Source organism: Octodon degus, unplaced genomic scaffold, assembly GCF_000260255.1.
Source record: "Octodon degus isolate 3935 unplaced genomic scaffold, OctDeg1.0 scaffold00030, whole genome shotgun sequence".
Lineage (NCBI taxonomy): Eukaryota > Metazoa > Chordata > Mammalia > Rodentia > Octodontidae > Octodon > Octodon degus.
In genome coordinates this window covers 18,619,245-18,634,825 of record NW_004524606.1, presented here as the reverse complement: position 1 = coordinate 18,634,825, position 15,581 = coordinate 18,619,245, and positions in this window count along the sequence as shown.

The following is a 15,581-nucleotide window of genomic DNA, read 5'->3' as shown; positions in this document are numbered from 1 at the left end:
AAATGTAAAGGAATTAGCCTGGTAGAACAGAGAGGTCAAGTGAGCAGTGAGGCAGTGAGGCATGTAAGGGGGAAAGGTATGGATTATCTTCTAGACGGAATGTTTTGAAAATACTTCTCTGGGTTCTCTATGGTAAATGAATTAGAAGTGAGAAAATCAGAACAGAGAGAGCATTTAGTTGGCACTATATGACAGAAAAGTTGATGATGTGGACTAAGGGTATGACACTGAAAATGGACAGTCATCCTTTTTAAAGATATAGAAGGTATTAGTACAGGCTGTCTGTAGATCAGGGTAAAGGAAAGATACCTATTCAAAGTTTCTGGCTGAAGGTATTGGATTACAGTTACATCTACTAGGTGGACACTGATTGAGGAAGAATAGATCTGTCTTGGGAAGGATGAGGACCAGACATTAACCTTTGTACATATCAGGCTTCAGATGCTTTAAACACAAATCGAACTATTGACTCCAGTCTGAAGTGCAGAGAATTCAGCACTGGAAAAATAAATTTAAATGTCTCAACCTACCAATGGGAATACAAGTTTTTTTTGATGGGTGAATGAGAATTTTATTGTCTGGGGTTTTTCAAGAAGAATGGCACAATACAGGATACATACTTTTATAAAATTATTTTATAATGAATCACCAAAAGAATCACATACAGAGTACAGGATATTTTATTGAAACACTAACTATGGAAGAATCCAACTGAGGGACTGGATACCATGACAATACCTGCATGAGTCCAGCTGAAGCTCTGGTGCACATGACACTGTCACCCACAAGTTCAACTGGAGGCCTAGAGCCCAAGACAATGTCTCCTGCAGGCCCACTTCATGGATTTGAGTTGGGAAGGCCCAAAGTCTGTGGCAGGAGCTAGAAAGTCTATGCCAGTGAAATGAAGGATCTGTGCGAGCAGACTGAGCAATCTGAACTGGAGCCCGGAAACAATGCTCAAGGTAAGAACCAGAGCTCCTCTAAATGTACCACAGCCATCTTCAGCAACAGAGAGGATCAGAGCTTCTCCAAAGTGAACTGTAATGATTCTCTGAGACTAGGAGGTCCCAAGCTCCCCATCTGATGAGAATGGAGAGCAGCCAAGTTCGTTAAGAAAGCAGCATGACAAGGTCCTCCAGCAGATTAGCCCAAGAGAACCAGCAGCTCCCTAACAGCTTCCATAACAGTCTTTCTGTAGCTTCTCTAGTTCTGCCTCTTATGCTGTTGACAACAATCCTCAGGTGGGCCTCCCACATCCACCACCACACTAGTTCAATTCAGCTGGGTGTAACAAGTTTTCCACCAGTTGGCAATCCACCACAGAGATATAACCAGAAGAAAAGAACAGGCAAGAGAAGAAAATGGCATCCAGGAGTGAACTTAACTATCTAACACTCCTGCCCATGGCCTTGATAAGAATTTCTTGAGAAAAGACAGCCCCATGCTGAAATGGTACAAGTTCTGGTTACATTTTTGTGTTGAGTACCCTGATCTTGAGCAAGTAACTATTTCTATTAGTATCTATACTTTTAAGTTAGGCATTTAAAAGTCATTGCTCATTTTCTTTTGTACCAATATTCTGTGATTCTTCTTAGTATTAGGATCATTTTGTAGCTACTTTGCCATGTATGTAACTCCCTTTAATTAATTTAATTTGGCATACACAAAGTCTTCTTTTCTAATCATGATTCTAGTTTTGGTTACATAAGTTAATGTTTTCTAACTTTTTCCCTCTGCTGGTTGAGATGGGGAAGGGGGCAGTTGTGCTTCTTGGCTCTTACATTCCCATCCAATTTGGGTATCTTTGCATGATGGAAATTGATTTTGGTGGTCTTTCTTTTCATTAAAAATGAGCTTCTATTTTTTCAATTTCTGTTCAATTTGGTTTTATCATTTCTTTTAAGTTAGCTTTGGAGATTTAAACATTACCAGTGGGTTTCCTTTGGAACTTACTTAAAGCTTGTATTTGGCTCAGATCATAAACAAACCATATTAACTGCCTCCTTTCAATATGTAATAGGATTTATAGCCCAGGTGAAATGTGGGTTTAAAGATATGTTCCCAATTGCAATATTGTATATATATTTGTTACAAATGGGTTTTCAAAGCACTAGTTAAGGATTTCAAGGTAGTGATCTGTTCTACATATCTTTTTTTTTTTTTTTCAGAACCAGAGATTGAACTCAGGTCCTTGCACTTGCCAGGAAAGTGCTTATTTCACTGAGCTACCTCCCTGGCACTACATATCTTTTCTTTGTGCCTTTTTTTTAAAAGAAAGGATATTGCTATGCAGTCAGGCTGGACTTGAACTCACTTTGTAGTCCTCAGTCCTCTGGAACTCACAGTGATCCCCAGTGATCCTCGTACCTCAGCCTTCTGAGTGCTGGGATTACAGGAATGTACCACCATGCCTGGCTCATATCTTTTCTTTTCTTTCTTTTTTTTCAAATCTTTTCTTAATTAAGTTATTTAATCCCGAGGCCTGCCATGCTGGTCTGCCCCTGGGGTGTGCTGAGATGGCAATTGAAACTGGGTGTGATGGATGGAGGCTATAAACAGGCTGATCACTATGAGTTCGACATAGTAGTGAGGCCCTGAACGCTCTGTAAACCCTTCCCTAAAATAAAAAAAAAATAAGTTATTTATGTCAGGAAGTGTTTTTTAAACATTTTTTAAAGGGAATAAAAATAGTGAAAAACACAAACACACACACATTAGAAATGATACAGAATTTCACTAAATAGTAGGATTTCGACAATAGTTGTTATATTGCATAATGTTGTCTTCAAATTAGATGCTTAGATTAGCAGATATATACATACAAAATTGGTTTAAAAAAGTTCTAAGAAATTAAAAAAGAGAAGAAAAAAATTAAGCATTAATTGCTTCTTTCAGTAGACCAGCAGAAATTAGCAGTTCAGTTATTCAAACTAACTAGTGGATGTACGCATAAATATTTTCCCCTTCTTTTATCCTTTTCCTCACTCAATTGTTCATTCCTTTGAAAGAGATTCTTTTCCTTTCATAGTAGCTATTGTACCTTTCAGATTTTATTTACTCTTTCAGATTCTTACACTAACAAAATAATTTCATGTTTGCGCATGCAGGTCTGATTTATTTCAATTATAAGCATGGTCCTAAGAGGATCAGCCAAATAGCTCAGGAAACTAAAGCACCTGCTTTTGCAAAGTGCAGAGCCCAAGGTTCAGTGGCCGGTGTGCCGTGCTGGCCCCTCCCCTGGGGGGCTCTGAGATGGCGATTCAGACTGGATGTTGTGGTGCATGCCTGTAATCTCAGTGCTTCGGAAGCTGAGATATAGGAAGAATCACTATGAGTCTGATCTGTGTAGTGAGACCCTGTAGACCTTGTACTAAATACCTTAAAAAAACATGGGGACAGGGAGATAGGTCAGTGGCATAAATGCCTGCCTGGTAAGCACAGGCACCAAGTTTGATACCCAGTTTAAAAAAACAAAAAGAGTATGGTCTCTAGGTGCATCCATTTATCTATATAGACTTTTTGTGTAGTGGAACTGAGGATTGAACTCAGACCTTTATGCTTGCCTGGCAAGTGCTTATTCTACTGAACCATCTTCCCAGCACCCCATTTATCTATAAAAGCCTTAAGTTTACCATTTTATAGCTGAGTAGTATTCCACTGTGTAAAAATACCCCATCTTTCTTATTCATTGCTCAGTTGATAGGCATTTTAGCTATGGCAAATTGCCCTGCTATAAACATGGATGCATATATATTGCTGTGGTATGATGTTTTCAGGTGTTCTGGAAAAACTCCCAGGAGAGGAATTGGTGGCTTAAATGGGACCTCCAATCCTAGCCTTTTGAGAAATCTTCACACTGATTTCCATAGTGGTTGTACCAGTCTATACTCCCACCAACAGTGGAGGAGGGTTCCTTTTTCCTGACAGAAAGTAGAAAGAAATCTTGAAGACACAGGGAAAGGTAGAGAGTTCATGAAGGGAAAAACATATATGTCTAGGTATATAAGCAGGGTGGTTTGGATAATTGCACTGCCAATCTCTGCTGGTCTTTTGAAAAGAGCAGTTAATGCTTAATTTTTTTTCCATTTATTCTTTTTTTTTTCTTTTGAATTTCTTAAAAGATTTTGTGATTTTTTTTCTTTAAACCAATCTTGCAATTTATATCTGGTAACCTAAATAACTAATTTGAAGATAACATCATGCAATGCAGCAAAAATTACTGGAATATTGTTTACTGAAATTTTGTATTGTTTCTAACGCTGTTTTTTTTTTTCTATTACCATTTTGTTTTTTTCCCCATAATTTTATTGAGAAATAAATAGCAATGAGACAGTTTCAAATCAAATTGGTAGGACAGTTCCAATAATTAACACATTGCATACTGACCTCCTAGTGGTTCTTTGTTGTACAAGATGCAGACATGATAGCCTATTTACAAACACTATTAGAACAAATCCCTCTATTCATTGAATTAAGAGAATGTAGCTATATATCTATCCTAGCCATTTTGAATACACAGATACAAAAAGATCATTCATCTGTATCCCCCTTTTTTGTTTAGTTCTGTCACATAAATATTACAGGTGTGTGAACTCAGTGAAATATTCCAAAATAGTCCAGTAGTCCATAATAGTACTGGGTCTTCCACATGACTAGCAAAGTCAGAAGTTGTTAACCTGAGTACCCTACAGCTCAACATAACAACATGGCTTTATTTATACTTCATTTTTATACTTTTCTGCTGGATGGTTAAGACCAAGATAAAGTAAGATTTATGTAACAAGAATTGTAGCTTTTGGGTCTGATAAGGTCAGTTGAATCCCCTCAGAATTTATCCTGAAATCCTGTACCTCGGATTGTAGATCCTTTGTCAGTGTCAGCTATGTGGATGAGTCATGGCCATTGTTTGGCCAATTTACTCTCTGTGACAGCCTGAGAGAATGTTTTCTCTCCATGTGACTCTCCTTAGGCACACTCTACATCATCAATCACTTTCCTCTTTTGTCACATAATCTCCTTGATCAGAAAATTTGGGACACAACTGAGTTACATAATACTATAGTACAAGTTCTCATATGTCCTGAGTCTTAATTGACCTTGGAAGGCTAGGGCCAAAATGTTGGGTTTCCTTGCTGCCCTCCTTTTCCTCTAATTTTTGGTCTACAAACTTATGTTGTTAACCCTCCAGAAGAGAAGCTTATTGTTATTACTATATAACCTAGGCTGTTGATCTTAACCCAACTATCTGTCTGAATATCAAACATCTCAAGCATAATATGGAACAGGTATTTTTCATCAAGTATTAATATGTTGAACTTTAAGTCCCTACAGAATATGACAAAAATTTAAAAAACTAAATTCTATTTTAAAAATAGGAATAAAGAATTATATATGTTTACACATAAGCCCAGAAATCTAACCATATACAACATAGTTGCAAGATAGTCCTGCAATATCGTTTTTCTGTTTCCTGCCTTCATTCACCACCCTGTTCCTCTTTAAACAATCATTTACCTGTCTTTTACCTTTTTGTATTCTTAAAAAAAAATACTGCGTGGGAAATATTTCAGAGATTCAACAACTGGGATGTCATCTTAAAAAGTTTCTGCACATCAAAGAAATCACCAACAAAGTAAAAAAAAAAAAAAACCCACAAACTGGGAAAAAATTATAACTGTCTCTCATACAAAATACTTATATTTAGAACATATAAAGTATTTTAAAAAATCAGGTCCCCAAAATTCAAACACCCAATCCAAAAATGGGCATCTGAGATGAATATACATTTCTCAGAAGAAAAAATATAAATGGCAAGTAAATATATGAAAAATGTTCAACATCATTGGTCATTCGAGAAATGCTAGTTAAAATAACACTGAGACTCCATCTCACCCCAGATAGAATGGTTATCACCAAGAAGTCAACCATTAGTATGTGTTTTTTTAAACAAATGCCTTTAATGGCCTGTCATAATGCTTTATTAAATTAATTGTCCTCATGTGATAATTCTTGTTGCTTTTGTTTTTCTCTAATTATGTAACATAGGATTATGTTATATTGATAAACCTGTTAAGAAAGTTTGAAAAAAAATTCTAAACATGGGTTTACACTGAAAAATAAGTCAGGGAATAATGAAAAGTAATAGCTAAAAATAGGAATTAGATGGTATACAATAGGCCTTTTTTTTTTTTACTAAAAAAAAACCCCTGAAACTAGCAATGAGTCATTTTAGCAACTAGTTATAGAGTTGACAGTCCTCCTGCTTCAGGTAAGGGCCTGTCAGTATTTCATTTTTACTGCATGTACTTATTTTCAGAATTTAAGTCTCTATCACAACTGATATGGTCATTAGAGAAAGAAGAGTTTAGAGTAAATGAAAGCCATCATTCCTTGTTATTTTTTGAATGATTCAGCAAAGTTAACAGTGCTGTTAAATGCACGATGTAGAAAGTGGTGAGGATGTAGGTCCAGTAACATGATTAAGCTTAGATGAAATCTAACATGCTCAACCCACTTTTGTATTTATTTCTCATAATCCTAGAGCTCCACATGGAAAACTTTTCAATTTTCTAAAAATAGATCCAACTGGGGTCAGCCTCAATGTCTGTTTCTATATCAGCCAAATATTTTCAAATTGGATTATATGACTTTGGCTCTAGTATTTATCCTTCCAACCCATTACAAGTTGAATTGTGCTCTCTTTTTAAAAAGATATCACTCAAGTCTTAATTCCCAGTACCATGAATGTAACCTTATGTGAAGAAAAAATTCTTTGTAGATGCACTCATCATAATTTACAAGGTAAGCTATAAATCCAATGACAAGTGTTCTTATAAGAAAAGCAGAAGACACAAGAGGCAATGAAGCCATAAAAACAAGGCAGATCAGAGTACTTTTTCTGCAAGTCAAATAATATGAAAGGTTACAAGCCACTACTAAAACTAAGGGAAAATTACAAAATAGATTTTTTTTTCCTCAGAATTTACAAAATGAACCAACTGTTGTAGCACCTTGAATTTTCTGGTCTCCAAAGCTGGAAGAAAATAAAAGTTTATTCCTGTATTTTTTTCTGCATAAAATGAAGACATTTATTTATTTTTTCCCATAATTTTATTGAGAAGTAAATAAAAATGAGACAGTTTCAAATCAAATTGGTAGGACAGTTAAATAATCAACACACTGCATACTACCTTCCTAGTGGTTATTTGTTGTACAAGATGCAGACATGATATCCCATTTACAAAAACTATTAGAACAAATCCCTCTATTCATTGAATTAAGAGAATGTAGCTATATATCTATCCTAACCATTTTGAATACACAGATACAAAACGATCATTCATCTGTATCCCTTTTTTTGTTTAGTTCCATCATTCAAATATTGCAGGCATGTGAACTCAGCAAAATATTTGAAAATAGTCCAGTAGTCCATAATAGTACTGGGTCTTCTACTTGACTGACGATGTCAGAAGTTGTTGACCTTAGTCACCTAAAGGTCAACATAACACCATGGCTTTATTTCTTGTACTTCATTTTTATACTTTTCTGTTGGATGGTTAAGACCAAGATAAAGCAAGACCTATGTAACAAGAATTGTAGATTTTGGATCTGATAAGGTCAGTCAAATCTCCTCGGGATTTATCCTGAGACCGTGTACCTCAGACTGTAGATCCTTTGTCAGTGTCAGCCATGTGGATTAGTCATGGCCATTGCTTGACCAATTTGCTCTCTGTGAAAGTCTGAGAAAATGTTTTCTCTCCATGTGACTCTCCTTAGGCACATTCTACATCATTAATCACTTTACTCTGTGGCCCCATAATCTCCTTGAACAGAAAATTCGGGACACTCCTGAGTTACAGGATGTTGCATTAAAGGTTCTCTTATGTTCTGAGTCCTCACTGACCTTGAGGGGCTAGGGCCCCAAAGTTGGTTATCCTTGTAGCCCTTTGTTTTTTCTAAAGTTTTGATCCACAAACTTAAGTTATTAACCCTAAAGAAGAGAAGCATAATGATCATTGATCCCTTACCTCTTTGGCACCATAAACTCCTTGGTCAGAAAATTTGGGACACAACTGAGTTAAATGATGTTGTAGTACAGGTTCTCATATGTCCTGTGTCTTAATTGACCTTGGAAAGCTAGGCCAAAATGTTGGCGTTCCTTGCATTCCTCCTTTTTCTCTAATTTTTGGTCTGCAAACTTAGGTTTCTAACACTCCAGAAGAGAAGTTTATTGTTATTACCATATAACCTAGGCTGTTGAGCTAAACCTCATGATCTGTCTGAATATCAAACATCTTAGGCATAAAGTGAAACAGGAATGTTTCATATAGTGTTGATATATTAAACTTTACATCCCTACAGAATATGACAAAAAATTTAAAAATTGAAATAAATTTAAAAATAAGAACAAAGAATTATATATACTTACACATAAGTCTAGAAAACTAACCATATACAACATTGTTGCAGGACAGTCCCACAACACTCCTTTTCCTGTTTCCTGCCTTCATTCACCATCACCTTTCTTTTTAAACAATATCCACTCGAGAGACAAAATGGCAGCAACTGGTGTGTCATAACAAGCAACATGTATTCAGAAGACCAGAATGACAGGCATTCCAAGCATGAACCTACTATTACAAATTGCAATCTTCAGTGCAGTTGCTTAGTTCACAGGTGTCAGTATATATACTTAGGGTGAGAACCCTACCAATTAGCTGCTAGATTCGAAAATCTTCTGAAGATTCTCGAGATCATTGCCTTACTTATCTTGTACATATAAATGTAGGGCTTGCCTCCGTCATGGTTCTTAGCTCTTTGCTCTCTTCATTGTCTGGTCCTCAAGTTCTTCCTTTCCATTAATTGTATTATAGCTTTCTATTTGTATTTCTTCTTTTGAGTTCCTTTTTTCCCCATAATTTTACAGAGAAGCAAATAGCAATGAGACAGTTTCAAACCAAATTGGCAGGACAGTTTCAATAATTGATACATTGCAAACATTCTTCCTACTGGTTAATTGCTGTACAAGATGCAGACATGATATCCTATTAACAAACATTATTAGAACAAATCCCTCTATTCATTAAGAGAATATAACTATATATCTATCCTAACCACTTTGGATATACACAGATACAAAATGGGCATTCATCTGTGTTCCCTTTTTTTGTTAAGTTCCATTATTTGAATATTATAGGTGTGTTAACTCAACATAACATTCTAAAAAAGTTGAGTAGTCCATAATAGTACTGGATCTTCCGCTTCACTGGCAATGTCAGAAATTATTGACCTGAGTCCCCTATAGCTCAACATAACAGCATGGCTTTACTTCTTATTCTTTGTTTTTATACTTGTCTGCTGGATGGTTAAGACCAAGGTAAAGCAGGACCTATGCAACAAGACTTGAAGCTTTTGGGTCTGATAAGGTCAGTGAAATCTCCTCAGGATTTATCCTGACATCCTGTACCTCAGATTGTAGAACCTTTGTCAGTGTCAGCCATGTGGTTACTCATGGCCATTGCTTGGCCAATGTGCTCTCTGTGAAAGCCTGAATGTTTTCTGTCCATGTGACTCTCCTTACATACACTAACATCATCGATCATTTTGCTCTTTGTACCATAATCTTGATCAGAAAATTTGGGACACTACTGAGTTACATGACATTACAGTACAAGTTTTCATATGTCCTGAGTCTTAATTGACCTTGGAAGGCTAGGGCCAAAATGTTGGTTTTCCTTGTTGCCCGCCTTCTTCTCTAACTAAGGTTTTTAACCCTCTAGAAGACAAGCATGTTGTTACCATACAACCTAGGCTGTTAAGCTTAACCTCACTATCTGTGTGAATATCAAACGTCTTAGGTATAACATGGAACAGGTATTTTTAATCAAGTATTGATATGTTGAACTTTAAGTCCCTACAGAATATGATGAAAAAACATTTAGAAGTTAGAATATATTTTAAAAGTAGGCATACCGAATTGTATAAATCTTATGTTTACACCTAAGTCCAAAAACCTAACCGTATACAACCTTGTAGCAGGACAGTCCCACAACATTCCTTTTCCTATCTCTTGCCTTCATTCACCACCCCCTTCTTTTTGAACAGTCATCTACCTGAGACACAGCACAGCAGCAAATGGCATGTCATGAGAAGCCACCCGTATTCAGAAGACCAGAATGACAGGCATTCCATGCATGAATCTACTATTACAGATTACCTTCTTCAGTGTAGTTGCTTAGTTCACAGGTATCAGTATATATAGTTAGTCAGGGTGAGAATCTTTCCAATTAACTACTAGATTCAAAAATCTTCTGGAGATTCTCAGGATCATTGCCTTGCCCATCTTCTACATATAACTGTATGGCTTGTCACTGTCATGTTTCCTAGCTCTTCTCCTTTCCCTCTCTTGATTAGTTAGTCCTTGAGTTCCTGCTTTCCTTTTACTTGTATTATACCTTTCTATATTTATTTCTTCTTTTGAGTTGTTATACTAGGGAAACTATATGATATTTATGCATGTGTGTCTGGTTTATTTCAGTTATGAGTATATGTTCAAGTGGCATCTACTTCAATACAAAGGCTTTGAGTTTATCATTCTTTATAGCTGAGTAATACTCCATTGTGTAAAAATACCACATCTTTTTCAACCATTCCTCAGGTGATGGGCATTTTGATTGTTTCCAAGATTTGGCTATCACAAATTGCGCTGCTATCAACATAGGCACACATATATCCCTATGATATGATATTTTCAGATCCTCCGGAAAAATTCCCAGTAGAGAAATAGCTGGTTTGAATGGGATTTCCAGTCCAACTTTTCTAAGGAGTCTCCGCCCTGATTTCCATAACGGTTGCATCAGTCTACATTCCCACCAGCAGTGGAGAAGGGTTCCTTTTTCCCCACAGCCTTTCCAACATTTGTTATTGGTTGATTTCTTTATGATAGCCATTCTTTCTGGGGTGAGATGATATCTCTATGTTGTTTTAATTTGCATTTCTCGGATAGCTAGTGATGTGGAGCATTTTTTTCATATATTTATTCACTTCTTAATTTCATCTTTTGAGACGTGTGTGTTCATCTCGGATGCCCACTTCTGGACTGCCTCTTCAAATGTTGGAGCCCTAGTGTTTTTTAGTTCTTTATAAATTGTAGAGAGCAGACCTTTGAGTACTTATTTGCCATGATTTTTTTCCAAATTTATGGGTTGTCTTTTCATTTTGTTGGTAATTTCTTTTGACGTGAATAAACTTCTGATTAAAGCAGGTCTGATTTGTGAATTCTTTCAAGTGTTTCCTGTGTGATTTAATTTTTGTTAATGAACTGTTGCCTACCCCAATGTCTTCAAGAGTTCCTCCTACTTTCTCTTCCAGAAGATTTAGTGTTTCTGTTTTAATGTTTAGATCTTTAATCCATTTTGACTTTAGCTTAGTGCATGGTGATAGACCTAGGTGGTTTTAGTTTTCAGCATATAGCTAGCCAGGTTTTGCAGCAGCATATGTTAAAGAGGATATCTTCCTTCCAGGTGTATGTTTCGTCAAAAATGAGGTGGCTGAGTGTGTTCGTAGAGGCTTTAACGTCTTCTAATCTATTCCATTTATCCTCAGATCTATATTGTTGCCAGTACCATGCAGATTTTATCACAGCAGCATGGTAGTATAATTTCAAGTGAGGATTGTAATGCCTCCTGGCTTGTCTTTGTTTCCCAGGACTGCCTTTTCTATTCTAGGACTTTTCTGCTTCCAAATAATTTTAGGAACAATTTCTGTAGCTCTGGGAGTTATGTTGGTGGTAGTTTGATAGGAATTGCATTAAATCTGTACAGCAATTTTGGGAGTATGGCCATCTTCACAATGTTGGTTCTTCCTATCCAGGAGCATGGAATATCTATCCATTTTGTGAAATGCTCTACAATCACTTTTTTAAGAATACTGTAATTTTCCTTGAAAAGATCTTTGAGTTCTTCAGTTAGATTAGTTCCGAGGTATTTAAATTTCCTTGCTGTTATTGTAAAAGGTATTGTTTCTATAATTTCCCTCTCAGTGTGTTTGTTATCTGTGTAGAGAAATGCTTTTGAGTTTTGCTTATTGACTTTGTATCCTACTATGCTACTGGTTTTCTGTATTAATTCTAGTAGCTTCTTGGTGGCATTTTTTTGGGTCTTCAAAATAAAGTATCATGTCATCTGCAAATAATGATAATTTAGCTTCTTGTTTACCTATTCTTATTTCTTTTATTTCTCTCTCTTGTCTAATGGCTCTAGCTAATGATTCCAGCACTATATTAAATAGGAGTGGTGATAGAGGTTATGCTTGTCTTGTACGAGATCTAAAAGTAAAATATTTCAGTTTTTCCCATTTAGAATTATGGTAGTGTTTGGGTTTTCATAAATGGCTCTTACCAGATTGAAGTAGAGGCCATCTATTTCAATTTTTTGTAAGACTTTGAACATGAATGAGTGTTGGACTTTGTAAAAGGCCTTTTTTGCATCAATGGAGATGATCATGTGATTTTTTAGTTTTCACTCTTTTGATATAGTGTATTACATTCATCGATTTTCAAATATTGAGCCATCCTTGCATCCCTGGGATGAATCCTACCTGGTCATGGTGCATGATCCTCTTGATGATTTGCTGTATTCTATTTGCTAGGATTTTGGCACCTATGTTCATGAGGGAGATTGGCCTGTGGTTCTCTTTCTTAGTTGCGTCTTTTCCTGGTTTTGGTATCAGTATAATACTTGCCTCCAGGAATGACTTTGGCAGGATTGCTTCCTTTTCAATTTCTTGGAGGAGTTTGAGGAGTATAGGATCTACATCTTCTGTAAATTTCTTGTAGAATTAAGCTATGAATCCATCCATACCTGGACTTTTCTTTGTTGGTAGGTTTTTTATTACAGTTCGTATCTCGTTCACTGTTACTTGGCAATGAGAGTGATCATATCTAGTTGATTCAGTTGTGGTAATTTGTACCTTTGTAGGAATCTGCCCATTTCTTCTGTGTCTTCTATTCTGTGAGAGTAAAGATTCTCACAGTAGCTGTTGATATTCTTCTGAATTTCCACTGAGTCTGTGGTAATTACACCCTTTTCATCCCTTACTGCTTGTATTAGAATTTTTTCTTTCCTCTTTCTGATGAGGTTGGCTATGGGTTTATTCATTTTATGTAATCTTTGAAAGAACCAGCTTTTTCTTCATTAATTCTTTGAACTGTTTTCTTCATCTCAATTAAATTAATTTCTGCTCTTATCTTTATGATTTCTTCCCACCTTTGGGCTCTGAGTTTGGTTTGCTCTTCCTTTTCTAGTTGTTGAAGGTGTAGCATTAGGATGTTTATTTGTTCCTGTTCTGTTTTTCTAATGTGTGAGTTCACAGCTATGAATTTACCTGAGAATTGCTTTCATCATATCCCATAAATTTTGATAAGTTGTGCTTGAATTTTCATTGAGTTGTAGATATTGTTGAATTTCTTGTTTAATTTCATCTGTGACCCATTGGTTGCTGAGTAGTGTGTTGTTTAATTTCCATGTATTTAGGGTGTTTTTCTTATTTCTTTTGTCATTTATTTTCAGTTTCATTGCACTGTGGTCAGATAATATGCATGGGATAATTTCTGTTTTTTTGTATATACTTACTCATGATCTATTGACCAGTATGTGGTCTACTTTAGAAAATGACCCATGTGCAGCTGTGAAAAAATGTGTATTCAGCTGTGTTTGGGTGGAACATTCTGTATATATCCACCAAGTCCATTTGTTTCTATCTCTGGTTCAGTTCTGTTATTTCTTTGCTAATTTTTTTGTCTTGTTGACCTATCTTTTTGGTGAAAAAGGAGTTGTTAAGATTTGCTGTTAAGATTGTGATATTGGTTATTAGATTTTTCATGTCCATTAAGATTTTCTTTATATAGTTGGGTGCTCCTGTGTTTGGTGCGTACATATTTGTGAGTGTTACCTCTTCCTCTTGCATTTTTCCCCTAACCAGTATATAGTGGCCTTCTTTGTTTTGCTTGATCATTCTTGGTTTGAAATTTAGACTGTTTGGGAATCAGTTTGCTCCCACTGCTTTTATCCTGATGTCCTTGGGCATGTAATATTGTTTTCCACCCTTTGACTTTCAGCACCTGAATATCTTTATGAGTTAAATGTGTTTCTTGTATACAGCATATTGTTGGATATTGTTTCCTAATCCACTGTGCTGGTCTATTTTTCTTAATTGGTGAATTCAGTCCATTTACATTGATCATTATAATTGAGATGTGTTGACTTACAATTGACACTTTATTTGCCTGTTCTTGTTTACTCCTTTTGTCCTGTGTTTAATTGTTTGTCCTATGTAGTTGTTTGCTTCTGATCTCATTCATGGAGTTCTGATGATTTTGGTCCCTCTCTAGAACATCTTTCAGGAGCCTGTGTAGGGTTGGCTTTGTCATCGTGAAATTCTTTAGTTGTTCTTTGTCATGGAAGTAGTTCACTTCTCCATCAAACTTGAAATTGAGTTTTACAGGTTATAGTAGTCTGGGCTGGAATTTGTTTTCATAGAGGACTTGAAGTACTCTGCCCCATGCTCTTCTTGCCTTCATGGTTTGTGAGGAGAAATCCGTCATAATTCTGATGGGTTTTCCTTTGAATGTGATCTGCTTCTTTTCTCTAGCAGCTTTCAATATACTATTCATGTGCTGGATTTTTACTATTATATGTCTCGGTTTATTTTTAATTGTGTTGAGGTTACTTGGTATTCTGTATGCTTCAGTTACCTGAATGTCAGATTTTTTCCTCATATTTGGGAAGTTTTCTGCTATTACTTCTGCCTATATTTTTTTAATGTCTTTTGCACTGACTCCTTCTTTCTCATTGATATTTATTAGTATCACCTTGTTCATCCTTGCAAATCTGGCAAGTGATGAATTATTTTTTTACTACATCCTAGTTGTTTTTACGTGATGTTTTGTTCCCTTTTCACTATCTGCACCAGCATCTTCAAGATCTTAAACTCTGTCTTCACTTTCACTCAAACAGTTTTGCAGGCTTTTTACTGAGATTTTAAGTTCCTCTATATCTCTTTGTTTCTGCTTCATGTGATCTATTTCTTTCCATTATTGCTCATTCAAGGAATCTGTCATTTTTCTAATCTCTTTTTTTTTTATCAATGTCTTCTTTAGAAGTTGTTATTTATTCTTTTACTGCAGTGTTTTTTTCCAGATTGGGTTTCCTCCCTATGTTTCTGTAGTTGCTTCTTTACTTCAGATGCTATGAGTTCTGAGAATTCCTTTTTTATTTCAGAAAATATTTCCACTCTGAGTTCCTGTATAACTTTCTACTGTTGTTTTTTTTACTTTCAACACTATTAATTCATACATTTCACCTGAGCTAGTGTCCTCTGCACTTGTTCTGGTTGGGCATTGAGTTTCCTCCATATGTTTGTGCATTTGATTCTTTACTTCAGATGCTATTAATTCAGGGATTCTTTTTTTCATTTCCAGTCTGTGTTCCTCTATACTTTTCTCCAACTGCTTCTTTTTTTTAGACACTCTTGATACATTGATTTCAGCTGTGTGATTCCCAATTTGTTCTGTATTATTGTCT